This window comes from Bubalus bubalis, chromosome 6 (genome assembly GCF_019923935.1).
Source record: "Bubalus bubalis isolate 160015118507 breed Murrah chromosome 6, NDDB_SH_1, whole genome shotgun sequence".
Taxonomy (NCBI): Eukaryota; Metazoa; Chordata; class Mammalia; order Artiodactyla; family Bovidae; genus Bubalus; species Bubalus bubalis.
Genome location: NC_059162.1, coordinates 38,033,570 through 38,049,017, shown reverse-complemented (window position 1 = coordinate 38,049,017; position 15,448 = coordinate 38,033,570). Strand labels below are relative to the sequence as shown.

At 39.0% G+C, this 15,448-nt stretch overlaps 1 long non-coding RNA gene across 1 annotated transcript in view; it reads left to right on the top strand.

Moving 5' to 3' along the window:
- Window positions 1–2,973: 2,973 nt before the first annotated feature.
- LOC123334245 overlaps window positions 2,974–15,448 on the top strand; it is a 38,354-nt gene continuing 25,879 nt past the window's right edge. Inside the window, exon 1 of the long non-coding RNA XR_006552075.2 lies at window positions 2,974–3,240. This is a non-coding gene — a long non-coding RNA (uncharacterized LOC123334245). The remainder of the gene's footprint in view (window positions 3,241–15,448) is intronic.

Here is a 15,448-nt window from a genome sequence, read left to right as displayed (position 1 = left end):
TGTGTTTGTAAAAAAAATAAAGATAGATGATAGATGTGTATAATAATTGTCAAGAGAGTGTAATCTCCTTGGTTCTATCTCCTCATAACAAAGATTTGAAGCGATGGACGTTAAAGTCCTCAGTGTATCACAGCTCTCGGACAGTCCGTGTTAGAGTTCTCAGATCAGTTTTATTTAGAAAATAAAGGAAAATACATCCTTGAGGTGTGAAGGCATGCTGACCCAAAAGATGTGAAGAGAAGAGAGAGAGAGAGAGAATGAGTGCGCATGGGAGAGAGACCCCCCCCCACCCCCAAGCCCTTTGGCTCCTCTTTTTATGTTTTTTTCCTCCCTCTGGGCCTGCCCTATGTAAATTGGGCAGCCAGGAGTGCTGTTTGTTCTCCCTGAGGTCCTCACTCCAGTCCTTAGACCTTCCTTTGTTCTATTTTCCAGGGCTTTTCCCTTCCTTGTCTTTTAGCCATCGCCATTCTGGACTCCTGTTTCCTATTCTAACTACCTAACATAATCTTAATAAAATTTTTTAAAAAATGAATTAACTAAAAGTTATGGGTATTTTGTGGAGAAAGGAATGGCAACCCATTTCAGTATTCTTGCCTGGAGAATCCCAAGGACAGAGGAGCCTGGCTGGCTGCAGTCCATAGGGTAACAAGGAATCAGACATGACTGAAGCAACTTGGTTCAAATAAGCATGGGTATTTTGCTAGAAAATTCAGGTCAACATTTTAGCCTGTGTTTTATAAACACCAGAGTAACCACAGAGCAACCGCACGCACACACACACACACACACACATACAGGAATACAAAACTTTGAAAAATTTATAGATTTCAAGATTTTTATCTCTGTACTTGTGAATCTGTAAAGATGTTAGAGATTATGTGCAGACATCTTCACATTTCCTATGAATTTTTAAAGGAAAAATCATGTAAATTCCGAATTTCGTATCTTTCTTTCAGAGTTTCTTTTGTCACTCTGATTGCATCAATATGCTCAACAACTGGCCAATATTCTCCATAGTTGAGGAGTTATTTTTCAAGAATAGTAAAGACTTCCTATTGCAGTACTTCCAGCAGCTGTGAATGTCCTGAGGAGAGCATGAACTGGAAATAATTATTGAGACTGGCATAAAGGAAGGAAGAAAAAAAAATCATGAAGAAGTTTTTGCCTTAGGTATTCATCATCTGGCTCAAAGCACGAAAAGTGATAGGAAAATGAAAGTCATTCAGTCGTGTCCAACCCCATGGACTATACAATCCATGGAATTCTCCAGGCCAGAATACTGGAGTGTAACCTTTCCCTTCTCCAGGGGATCTTCTGGTTTTCCAACCCAGTCCTCCCACATTGTGGGCAGATTACCAGCTGAGCCACAAGGGAAGCCCAAGAATACTGGAGTGGGTATTCTATCCCTTCTCCAAAGCATCTCGACCAGGAATCCAACCAAGGTCTCCTGCATTGCAGGCAGATTCTTTACCAACTGAGCTATCAAGTCAGCCCAATTCTCCCTCTCAGGAGGTCAGGACTGTGGAGAGAATATTCCCCTCCCCTCCCCCATATCCCCTAATACCACTTTAATCTTATTTGATGGTCTGGAAATTGATTAAATATGCTCCATATTATTCAAACTTAAAGCATAGTGTTCTATCTCTCTTTAAAAATTTTACTGCTCATTTACTCTTACCCTTTCCGTTGAAGACAGGAAAGAATAAAACTTTGTCTTATTTAGATTATGCTGTGTTAAAATATGGAGCTGTCTTAATGAAATGACCTGAGGGAATTAGTAGTCACTTCTTACTTACTGATCTTTAGAAGCTATGATGTTTGGAAAAAAGTGCCTCCCTGAATAGTCTTTTGTTTATGTTCCCTCTGTGCAAGGTCAATCTTATCTGCAGGAACAAAAGACTGTTGCCTGTGGTGTAAATTAAGAAAGACTATGAAAAAAAAATGCTCTTCCAATATGATTGGTTTGTAGATCTTCAGAAAAATTTATATACTATGTATTACTTGGGATTAATATGGATGATTAGTAAAATGCAAATGTGAGGCCAAGAATTATTAGCTCATTCACATTTTATAAATTATAAGTGTATAAATCCAAGTAAGCTAGCCAGGGAACAGGTAAAACCTAAATAAATGTAATTCTGAGGAGGTAAGATTTAAAATATATATACTCTATTCGTGAAAGTGGGAAAGTAAAATATTCCTAACACTCTACTGCTGCTTATATGCTTCAGTGTTTCTTTTCTTCTGACTTATCCTTCCACTTTCTTTTATTCTCATCTTTTATCTTTTTCTTTTTTTAATTTTATTTTATTTTTAAACTTTACATAATTGTATTAGTTTTGCCAAATATCAAAATGAATCCGCCGCAGGTATATATGTGTTCCCGTATTCTCATCTTTTTTCACCTCCACTCCTAGCTGCTTCATTCTTTTCCCTGTAATCCTAAATATTTTACCCTTAAAGCATTTCTCCAAAGGCTGTAAAATCTGTTTTGAGGATACCATTTTCTTTCAAATTAAGTGGAAGCTATTTCATTCTCCTATATGATAAGCATCTTCTGCTCACTCCCCACCACTCACCACCACCCCCACTCACCACCCCCCCCCACCTCCCAATATGGAGTGCTTAATGATCACTTGAGGTATCTATGTAAAATTCAGGAGAAGGCAATGGCTCCCCACTCCAGTACTCTTGCCTGGAAAATCCCATGGACGGAAGAGCCTGGTAGGCTGCAGTCTATGGGGTCGCTCAGAGTCAGACACGACTGAGCGACTTCACTTTCACTTTTCACTTTCATGCATTGGAGAAGGAAATGGCAACCCACTCCAGTATTCTTGCCTGGAGAATCCCAGGGACGGGGGAGCCTGGTGGGCTGCCGTCTCAGGGGTCGCACAGAGTCGGACACGACTGAAGTGACTTAGCAGCAGCAGCATGTAAAATTCAGATTCCAGAGTCCTCTTCAGAGAGTCTGATTTAGAAGATTGAGAGTAAGGTCAGGGATTGAGTTTAGCAAACATCCCAGTTGAACCTGATTCAAGGAGTCCTCAGGGTGCACTGAGGAAAGCTGCTACACCTGGCCTGGAGGAGGAGCCTGTGGGTGCGGAGGCAGAGGCAGGGGCTTCTGCAGAAACAGAAAATTGATGACTAGCATGGGTAACCTCGACTCTCCTGACCTGGCGTATCTGTCCAGGCTGCCTTCAAATCTCAGAGGATGATAAGCAGAAAAAACCATTCCTGAAGGTAAGTTTTAGAGCTGGGCAGATTTTCTGCATAGATCTTGGTCCTCACCTGTGGCGGCTTAGCTCTTTTTTGTTAGGAAATGTGTATTAGATTTCAATAATTGTGGTAGCTGTTGGAGTATATTGGAGAGAAGGTAGTAGCATTTTGGCCTTCAAAGGGTGTAATTCATAGAAAATAAATGGTCAATAAAATAATAACAATAAAATGTAAACTTATGGGGGATAAAATGTAGGAAACTTGGGAAATAAAACAAAAAAAAACATAATAATCAAGGAAGAATACCTTTAGGGTATGATATTTAACTCACATTTACTAAAGAAACTTGCTGGCTACCAATGGGCACTTTGGTACTAGCAGAGAGAAAGGAATGTCCTTGAAAGGAAGTTATACTCTATTTAAAAAACCCTAAAAGATATTTACTGTGGTTAATGTGTACTCTGAGAAAGGACAAGGACAAGAGCTCAGGCTAGAGAATACAACAAGCTAGATCAATTGTGTGCACCCTTGTTTTTCATGTTTATGGGTTAATAACTTCATTTTAAGGGAAATAGGGACTGAGCGAACCATATAAAGGGGAGTGCTCTGTCGCTCAGTTATTTCTGACTCTCTTGTGACACCATGTACTGTAGCCCACCAGGCTCCTCTGTTCATGTGATTTGCCAGGCAAGAATACTGGAGTGAATTGTCATTTCCTGCTTCAGGGCATCTTCCCAACCCAGAAATAGAACTGACCTCTCTTGTATCTCCTGCGTTGGAAGGCAGATTTTTTACCACTAGCACCATCTGGGAAGCCCCTACATAGACGGGCCATGTTGATAATTTGCATTTTTGGATGTCTACCTTGATTACCTTGTGGAGAATAGTTTGGAAGTGAGCTAGCTTAATGACAGAAAAACTCTATTTTAATGATAGAAAAAAATTATGGTGAAATTAAGTAGAAACCAATTGTTGCCCAGGTGTAACTAAGTTGGTAAAGATAATGGTAGTAAGAATGGCAAAAATCAGATTAATTTCAGAAGTATTTATGACATTGCATTAACACTACCTTGTGATTTATTGGGCTTTCCTGGTGGCTCTGACGGTAAAGAATCTGCCTGCAGTACAGGAGACCAGGATTCGATCCCTGGGTTGGGAAGATCCCCTGGAGAAGGGAATGGCTACCCAGTCCATTATTCTTGCCTGAAGAATTCCAAGGACAGAGGAGCCTAGCAACCTATAGTCCATGGGGTCACAAAGAGTCAGACACTACTGAGTCACTAACACACATGCATTTATGATGCTTAAATAACTAGCTCTTAAATGAGGGCAATGGATATTCCTATTGAGTGAAAGATAAAATTTCAGTGAATGTCTGCTAGGAAAAAAAATCATTCTGCTTTTCCCAACCCATTAACAAATTATTTGCAATTAATGAGTTTATCCAGAAATTGCATTCATGCTATTTTGGTCTGTGACCCAATATTTATAATAGCCAACGTAGATTAGATTAGATTCATAGATCAAGTGTTCTGTATAAAGCTATCATCAGAGAGGTCAACCTTTGAGCTGTAGTCCCTTAATTAATAAGTTTCATAAGCTACTCACAATCTTGTCCTAAAATCCTCACATATAATACAGCAAAAATATTTAAATGTATAATTGAATGCAGTGTTTGCAGAACAAAGTTGTGAAAGATAACAGCACTCATTTGAATAAGTTGCACACATACTCAGAACACATTATATCTAAATGTTTTGGTCCTGAAGCAGGACCTATTTACTTCAAAATAATTTTTTCTGAAGACTTACTCTTGGAAATAAAGAACATAGACTACATGGAATGGGTTATGTTGTGACATTTTAGTTTTTGTCTTCCTTTTAACTATAAACTTGAAGTATTTTAAAGTATTTTTATTACCTGGCTGTGAACCCTAGTTAAAGCAATATCAGTAATACCTTAATCTTTTGAAGAAATCTATAGCATATCTCCTCTAAACCTATGCTCACCAGCCACCTTTCCAACAGTTATGAGAATTAAATCAAGTTGGTTTTTCTATCAGTACTGTTAAGAGATTCTCTGTGTTACTGACCTTTTCTTGATAATTGCTTCTACTTTTATCATAAATCATCCTGGGAAAGATGATTTCAGCATTCAGTATCCTGGCAAACAGGGCTGTAATTACGGGAATTTGTTTCCCTACTCTCTGTTAAAAAAATATTGAAGTGGTCTATTTCAGCATCTAAATCCTCCCAATGACTTAAGCAAGCACTTATGTGAGTTGCTCATGCAATAAAAGGTATATCTTGAAATACTTGTTCAGTGTAACTATTTAAAATGACATTGTCTTGGTGCACATTCAAATAACAGAAGTAGCTTTTAAAGGGAGAAGGCAATGGCACCCCACTCCAGTACTCTTGCCTGGAAAATCCTATGGATGGAGGAGCCTAGTAGGCTGCAGTGCATGGGGTCGCTAAGAGTCGGACATGACTGAGCGACTTCATTTTCACTTTTCACTTTCATGCATTGGAGAAGGAAATGGCAACCCATTCCACTGTTCTTGCCTAGAGAATCCCAGGGACGGGGGAGCCTGGTGGGCTGCCGTCTATGGGGTCGCACAGAGTCGGACACGACTGAAGCGACTTAGCAGCAGCAGCAGCTTTTAAAGAGCTAAAAAGCAAGGAAGTGAGCATTAAATACTGACAGTTTGGTCCTATTGTTTCTCATTTTCTCATCTAATCTATGATAGTGCCTAAGTATTCTTGTTAAGAAATCCCAAGACAAGACTAAATATCACCTCATGAAGGTGGGCTTCTGAATCTTTGTTCTTTGTTCTTGGGCTCTGAATCTTTGTTCTATGAAGCTACAGGTGTATCTTACCTTTAGGAAGTAATCTTTAGGAAGGGCTGTGAGTTGAAATTAGGATAATATGATTCAGAAGGTGAATCCTACAGAAAGTGAATCCTGACTCTTCTGCTGCTGCTGCTAAATTGCTTCAGTCATGTTCGACTCTGTGCGACCCCATAGATGGCAGCCTACCAGGCTCCCGCATCCCTGGGATTCTCCAGGCAAGAACACTGGAGTGGGTTGCCATTTCCTTCTCCAATTTAAAAATCATTTGGCTCTATTTGTTGAGAAATTATGCTTGAAAAAATAGCTAAGCTCTTTAAAATGTTGAAATCATCCAATTAAATTACAATTCCTGATTCTCTAGAGCTGTGATTAAGTTAAATTCAGTTGCTCAGTCTTGTCCATATTTATGGACAGTGTCCATATTATGCATTGGTATTTATTTGTCATATTTAAATATTTGCATATACTTATATGTGGACATAAATATCTGTCTTAATAGGAACAACCAATTAATAATGACCAGCCTAGACAGCACATTAAAAAGCAGAGACATTACTTCACCAACAAAGGTCCGTCTAGTCAAGGCTATGGTTTTTCCAGTGGTCATGTATGGATGTGAGAGTTGGACTATAACAAAAGCTGAGCGCCGAAGAATTGATGCTTTTGAACTGTGGTGTTGGAGAAGACTCTTGAGAGTCCCTTGCACTGTAAGGAGATCCAACGAGTCCATTCTAAAGGATATCAGTCCTGGGTGTTCATTGGAAGGACTGATCTTGAAGCTAAAACTCCAATACTTTGGCCACCTGATGTGAAGAGCTAACTCATTTGAAAAGACCCTGATGCTGGGAAAGATTGAGGGCAGGAGGAGAAGGGGACAACAGAGGATGATATGGTTGGATGGCATCACTGACTCGATGGACATGGATTTGAGTAGACTCTGGGAGTTGGTGATGGACAGGGAGGCCTGGCATGCTGAGGTTCATGGGGTTGCAAAGAGTCAGACACAACTGAGTGACCGAACTGAACTGAATAGGAAACGAATGGTTTAGCAAATAGCCATTTTGCTTTATTTCCTATAACTCACATAAATATCCATAGAGAGGAAACTTATCCTCTCTCCCAATAATTTTTCAGAGTTTCTCCACATAGACCTCTGATTTTTATCTTTCATATATTTATATTTTGAGTTTGAATAAAATTATGACTTGAAATTTTGCAACAAAGGTCAGAGGAATATAGGCATGGGAATGAAATGATCAATACAAGCCTTGTATTTTGAAGCTATTTTGTGATGGCTCACTCTATTTGAGGAAGAAAGAGACACCATAGATAATGGATTAGATTTTCTCTGCTGTGCCTTTTGAGGGTTGAATTGAGCTGTGCAATATTTTCCATCATACTCTAAGAATATAGAAACGAAGTACAAATTTTGACAAAGATATCTTAAGAGGGAAACAATAATAGTTAACCTAAAGTCAAATGTTAAAAATAAAAAGACCATCAACAGTGTTCATACATGACACAAAGCAGTAGTTATCAAAGCATTTTGAAAATCATCTGAGAAATTATAAAACATAAGCCTGGGCTCCATTCATAGAGATTCTGATGCAGGTGACCTATGGTCAGATCAGATCAGTCGCTCAGTCGTGTCCAACTCTTTGCGACCTCATGAATCGCAGCATGCCAGGCCTCCCTGTCCATCACCAACTCCCGGAGTTCACTGAGACTCACATCCATCGAGTCAGTGATGCCATCCAGCCATCTCATCCTCTGTCGTCCCCTTCTCCTCCTGCCTCCAATCCCTCCCAGCATCAGAGTCTTTTCCAATGAGTCAACACATCGCATGAGGTGGCCAAAGTACTGGAGTTTCAGCTTTAGCATCATTCCTTCCAAAGAAATCCCAGGGCTGATCTCCTTCAGAATGGACTGGTTGGATCTCCTTGCAGTCCAAGGGACTCTCAAGAGTCTTCTCCAACACCACAGTTCAGAAGCATCAATTCTTCGGTGCTCAGCCTTCTTCACCGTCCAACTCTCACATCCATACATGACCACAGGAAAAACCATAGCCTTGACTAGATGAACCATTGTTGGCAAAGTAATGTCTCTGCTTTTCAATATGCTATCTAGGTTGGTCATAACTTTCCTTCCAAGGAGTAAGTGTCTTTTAATTTCATGGCTGCAGTCACCGTCTGTAGTGATTTTGGAGCCCAGAAAAATAAAGTCTGCCACTGTTTCCACTGTTTCCCCATCTATTTCCCATCAAGTGGTGGGACCGGATGCAGGCTGGTAATCTGTGGCTTGTTTCTTTTGTTTGGTTATTTAAAGCTCCCTAGGACAGAGGAGCCTGGTAGGCTGCAGTCCATGGGGTCCCTAGGAGTTGGACATGACTGAGCGACTTCACTTTCACTTTTCACTTTCATGCATTGGAGAAGGAAATGGCAACCCGCTCCAGTGTTCTTGCCTGGAGAATCCCACCAGTGGAGGAGCCTGGTGGGCTGCCGTCTGTGGAGTCGCACAGAGTCGGACATGACTGCAGCAATGCAGCAGCAGCAGCAGGCACTTCTAACTTGGAGACAAGGCCAAGAATTCTACAAGAGGATTGCTGGAGGCAGTGATAGTCCTCCCAGGAAATAATCGAATGGCCCATCATATGTAGATATTTAAAGGTGAGAAATGAAGGAGTGCTTAAGCAACAGGACAGGGCAGTGAACTCAAAATAAGCACATATGTGTCAATGGGAATATACTGCTTGGAGGCATGAAGAATGTTTTCTATTATCGGGTGGAAAAAGTGCTGAAGTTGAGTATGGACATTAGATCATCTCTTGACAGTTGATGATGTTACTTTAGTGCAGGGAATAAGATGCAAATACCATTTCACTGTTCTTCATTTTAATATATTTTAAAGATATCAGTGGCCCTAGGGTGTGCTGCTGCTGCTGCTGCTAAGACGCTTCAGTCATGTCTGACTCTGTGTGACCCCATAGACGGCAGCCCATCAGGCTCCCCTGTCCCTGGGATTCTCCAGGCAAGAACACTTGAGTGGGTTGCCATTTCCTTCTCCAATGCATGAAAGTGAAAAGTGAAAATGAAGTTGCTCAGTCGTGTCCGACTCTTAGGGACCCCATGGACTGCAGCCCACCAGGCTCCTCCGTCCATGGGATTTTGCAGGCAAGAGTACTGGAGTGAGGTGCCATTGCCTTCTCCCCCTAGGGTCTGGTTGCTAATAATAAAATTTTATTTTCAAGCTTTAAATTATGTGTATATATGATGTCATTTAGTCCCTAAATCATGTCCCATTCTTTTGGGACCCCATGTACTGTAGCCTGTCTGGAACCTCTGTACACAGGATTTCCCAGGCAAGAACACTACAGTGGGTCACCAATTCCTTCTCCAGGGTATCTTCCTAACCTGGAGTTTGAACCTGTGCCCCCTGCATTGGCAGACGGATTCTTAACTACTAAGCCAGCAGGGAAGCCCATATTATAAATGCTTGTTGTATAAACTTACATAAACTGTTCATATAGTTTAACATGTTAACATACTTGCATTATTTCTGTATGTCAAAATGTGAGTATTGGCATCGTTATAAAATCCACTCCTCATTGCCATTATAAATATACCATTCATTGGCAACTTACTATGTGCCATTTTCTGTGCTGCATTGTTAAGATACATTCTCTTAATTCTAATAATCTCTGAATTAAAAATGTGTATCTCCCACTTTGCTTGTGAAACTGCAGGGCTCAAAAAATTAGGTCTGTTGCTTGGGAGATTAAAATCCTTGTATTTAACACAATCTATCTGACTACAAAATCTATGCTGTTAAATGCAAATAATTTGTATTTATTTTGACTTATTATTGTTTAAATTCTTAATTTTAATAATTTAACTGTTTTAGTATTCTTTATTTATATATAATTTTAAGCTATTAGTACACTTAGTCTCTTTGTGCTAATATTTAAATTTTATTTTCAGATTTTAGGTTTACCATTTATACTCATATCTTTATTTTTTACACCTTTTATATACTTTATGTTGAATATTGAGTGCATCATATGTATCAACTTTTGTTAAATTCAATTATGAACTTTATGTACATTGTTTTTGTTTTCTAATACTAATTCTTAGATTAAATCAAATTTTCAGAGTTCTTTATAACTGTATAACAAAATTTATCTCTTTTTATTCATTTTTCTTTAGTCACATTTTAATTTTTTTTCTGATGACAGTAAAAACATTTTTGAAAGCATTATAAGATGGAAAGCTTGACAACTAGGTATTTTAGGAGACTATATTCTTTATTTATTCACTTACTGAGTGCCTGCTAAAGAAAATATTAGTGAACAAAGCAGAAAAGATAATTCCCCTCCTGGTGAAGAAAAATGTTACAGTATGTTAGAAAGTTTCATATTTACATATTCTGTAGAAACAATAGAGAGTTATTTGGACATTTTTAAATAGGATAGCAGCATAGGTCTCTTGAAAAAAAGAAATTTGGGCAAGGATGTATGTAAGTGATATTAAGAATACATATTTTAGATGAGGTGTCGGAGGGAGGTGTGCTGGGGAGCTGAGAAATATGAGGTCAAAGAGAGAATGGAGAACCAGATCCACAGCCTGCTTTGTATGTTTGTCTTATAGGCCAATGTAAAAATGTTGACTTTAACTCTAAATGAATTGTGTGTGGAATATAAGGATGTAGAACTTTAAAATAGCTTCATGTTGAAAAAATGGTGTGTCTAGCTGCTGAGCAGAAATAAGGAGATCATTTGTGAAACTATGTATTTCAAATGGTTGAAATCTAGTTATATTTAAGGAAGGATCAAAAGAATTTCCTTCTGGCTTACTTCACTCTGGCCAGAAAGAAAAACACCAATACAGTATACTAACGCATATATATGGAATTTAGAAAGATGGTAACAATAACCCTGTGTACGAGACAGCAAAAGAGACACTGATGTATAGAACAGTCTTATGGACTCTGTGGGAGAGGGAGAGGGTGGGAAGATTTGGGAGAATGGCATTGAAACATGTAAAATATCATGTATGAAATGAGTTGCCAGTCCAGGTTCGATGCACAATACTGCATGCTTGGGGCTGGTGCACTGGGACGACCCAGAGGGATGGAATGGGGAGGGAGGAGGGAGGAGGGTTCAGGATGGGGAACACATGTATACCTGTGGTGGATTCATTTTGATATTTGGCAAATCTAATACAGTTATGTAAAGTTTAAAAATAAAATAAAATTAAAAAAAAAAAGAAAGAAAAAAAAAAAAGAATTTCCTGATGGATTGGATCAGGTGTGTGATAAGAAAAATATAAGTATGCATTAAGTTTTTATTCATTTTTATCCTTCTGCCCAAGCTGATATTCATTATTTCTGTTCTACAGACTGTTTCCAATGAATCACTAGAATTAGTTTTTAGTGTATTAAGTCACTTATTGTTTGGTATATGTATTTTGAATGCCCCTCTATTATAAATAGAGAGTTTGAACTTTAGCATAATCAGAGCAAGTTTATTTCTTTAACTTATTTTATTTTATTCTTTAGCAGTACATTCAATACACATAGTCTTCTTCTATTCAGTTGAGATATAATATTCAACTGTTCCATCTAATACTTCTTTCCAGGCCTGTGGAATTCTTAATGATATGGTTTCTTGTTTTTGTTCAGTCACTACATTTTGTCTGACTCTTTGCAACTCCAAAGACTGCAGCATGCCAGGCTTCTCTGTATTCTCTCTCTCCTGGGGTTGGGTTTTCTCAGATTCATGTCTATTGAGTTGGTGATACTATCTAAACATCTCATCCTCTGCTGCCTCTTTTAATTTGGCCTTCAATCTTTCCTAGCATCAGAATCTTTTCCAATAAGTCATCTCTTTGCATCAGGTGGCCAAAGTTTTGGGGCTTCAGCATCAGTCCTTCCAATAAATATTCAGGGTTGATTTCCTTTAGAACTGACAGTTTTGCTCTCCTTAAGTCCAAGGGGCTCTCAGGGACTTCTCCAGCACCACAATTCTAAAGCATCAATTCTTTGGCACTCAGCCTTCTTTATGGTCCAACTCTCACATTTGTACATGTCTACTGGAAAAACCATAGCTTTGATTTTACAGACATTTGTTGGCAAAATGATCTCTTTGCTTTTTAATTCGCTCTCTAGATTTGTCATAGCTTTCCTTCTAAGGAGCAAGCATCTTTTAATTTCATGGCTTCAGTCACCATCCACAGTGATTTTGGAGCCCAAGAAAAGAAAATATTTCCACTTTTCCCCTGTCTATTTGCCATGAAGCAATGGGACCAGATGCCATGATCTTAGTTGTTTTGAATGCTGAGTTTCATGTCAATTTTTTCACATTACTCTTTCACCCTCTTCACTTTCTGCCATTAGGGTGGTATCATCTGCATTTCTGTGGTTATTGATATTTCTCCTGGAAATCTTGATTCCAGCTTGTGATTCATCCAGCCCAGCACTTCTCATCATATACTCAGCATATATGTTGATTGAGCAAGGTGACAATATATAGTCTTGACATACTCCTTTCCCAATTTTGAGTTTGTCAGTTGTTCCATGTCTGATTCTGACTGTTGCATGTTGGCCTGCATACAGGTTTCTCAGGAAACAGATAAGGTGGTTTGGTATTCCCATCTCTTTCAGGGTTTTTGACAGTCTCTTGTGATCCACAGTCAAAGACTTTAGCATAGTCAATTAAGTAGAAATAGATGTTTCTCTGGAATTCTTTTGCTTTCTCCATGATCCAACGAGTGTTGGCAGTTTGATGTCTGGTTCCTCTGTCTATTCGAAACCTAGTTTATGCATCTGAAAATTCTTGGTTCATGTACTGCTGAAGCCTAGCTTGAAGGATTTTGTGCATAACCTTCTAGCTTATGAAATGAGCTCAATTGTACAGTAGTTTGAACGTTCTTTGGCATTGCTGTTCTTTGGGATTGGAATGAAAACTGACCTTTTCAAGTCCTGTGGCCATTGCTGAGTTTTCCAAATTGGCTGACATACTGAATGCAGCACTTTAACAGCACCGTATTTTAGGAATTTAAATAGCTCAGCTGGAATTGTCACCTCCACTAGCTTTGTTTATAGTAATCCTTCCTAAGGCCCACTTGATTTCACAGTGTCAAGATGTCTGGTTCTAGGTGTTTAACCACACCATCGTGGTTATCCAGGTGGATACATAAGACCTTTTTTGTACAATTTTTCTCTGTATTCTTGCCACCTGTTCTTAATATCTTCTGTTTCTGTTAGGTCCTTATCATTTCTGTCCTGAATTGTGCCCATCTTTGCATGAAATGTTACGTTGATAGCTCCAGTTTCCTTGAATAGATCTCTAGACTTTCCTATTTTATTGTTTTCCTCTGTTCACTTAAGGCTTTCTTATCTCTCCTTGCTATTTCCTGAAACTCTGCTTTCAGTGTATATTCCTTTCTCCTTGGCCTTTCTCTTCTCTTCTTTTCTCAGCTATTTGTAAAGTCTCCTCAGTTAACCAGTTTGTCTTCTTGAACATTTTTTGCTTTGAGACAGTTTTCAGCACTGCCTCCTGTACAGTGTTATGAACTTTTGTCCATGGTTCTTCAGGCATTCTGTATACCAGATCTAATCCCTTGAGTCTATTTGTCACTTCCCCTGTATAATTATAAGGGGTTTTATTTACGTCATACCTAAAAGGCCTAGTGATTTTCCTTAATTTATGCAATTTAGGTATGAATTTTGCTATAAAGAGTTTTGATCTGAGCCATAATTATCTTCAGGTCTTGATTTTGCTGACTGTTTAGAGCTTCCATATAATAGAAGTGTCCATATAATCTTTGGCTGCTAAGAAAATAATCAGATTGATTTTGGTGTTGATCATCTGATGATGTCCATATGTAGAGTTGTCTCTTGGTTTGCTGGAAAAGGATTTTTGCTATGACCAGTGTGTTCTCTTGACAAAATTCTTGTTAGTCTATGCCCTGCTTTGTTTTGTATTCCAAGGCCAAACTTGCCTGTTATTCCAAGTATCTCTTGACTTCCTACTTCTGCATTTCAATCTCTTATGATGAAAAGGATATCTTCTTTTGGTGTTCTACCCCACATCAGTCAATTTCAACTTCTTCAGTATCAGTAGTTTGTCCATAGACTTGGATTACAGTGATGTTGAATGGTTTGCCTTGGAAATAAACTGAGATCATTCTGTCATTTTTGAGATTGCTCCCAAGTACTGCATTTTGGACTGTTTTGTTGACTATGAGGACTACTCTATTTCTTCTAAGGGATTCTTGCCCACAGTAGGAGATATAATAGTCATCTAAATTAAATTCACCCATTCCCTTCCATTTAGGTTTACTGGTGTTGATGTTTACTCTTGCCACCTGCTGCTTGACCATGTCCTTGGACTTAACATTTCCAGCTTCCTATGCAATATTGTTCTTTACAGCATCAGATTTTACTTTCAGCATGAGACACATCCACAATGGAGCATCGTTTCCACTTTGGCGCAGCTGCTTCATTCTTTATGGAGCTATTTGTAATTGCCCTTTTCTCTTCCCAGTAGCATATTGGACATCTTCTGACCAGAGAGGCTCATCTTCTGGTGTTATATTTTTTTTTTACCTTTTTGTACTGTACATGGGGCTTTCCAGGCAAAAATACTGGAGTAGGTTGCTATTTCCTCCTCCAATGGATTACATTTTGTCAGAATTTTTCACTTTACCTGTCTTGGTGGCCCTGCATGGCATGGTTCATAGTTTCATTGAGTTACACAAGCCCATTCACCATGGCAAGGGTGGCAGTTTCTTAACATCTTATGCTGCTGCTGCTGCCAAGTCACTTCAGTCGTGTCTGACTCTGTGTGACCCCATAGATGGCAGCCCACCAGGCTCCCCTGTCCCGGGGATTCTCCAGGCAAGAATACTGGAGTGGGTTGCCATTTCCTTCTCCAATGCATGAAAATGAAAAGTGAAAGAAGTCTCTCAGTTGTGTCCGACTCTTAGCGACCCCATGGACTGCAGCCTACCGGGCTCCTCCATCCATGGGATTTTCCAGGCAAGAGTATTGGAGTGGGGTGCCGTTGCCTTCTCTGTAACATCTTATAGTGTCTAATAATTACAGGGTAAGGAGCACATTCTAAAAGTGATATAGCTGGAAATATTATAAATATGATAAAAACATAAACATATAGACTCAAGAAAGCCAAACTTCAAACAGCAGATAAATTTTAAGTAAAGTACAGCAAGGCACATTATAATGAAACTGCCCAAAATCTGTGATAAAGATATTAAAAGCATCCAAAGACAGAACCACAAAGAAACATTGATGGAAGTGACAGCACATTTATCACTGGAAGCTAGGCAAGCAAAAGGAGAGGAGAACAGTCTCTTTAAACTGT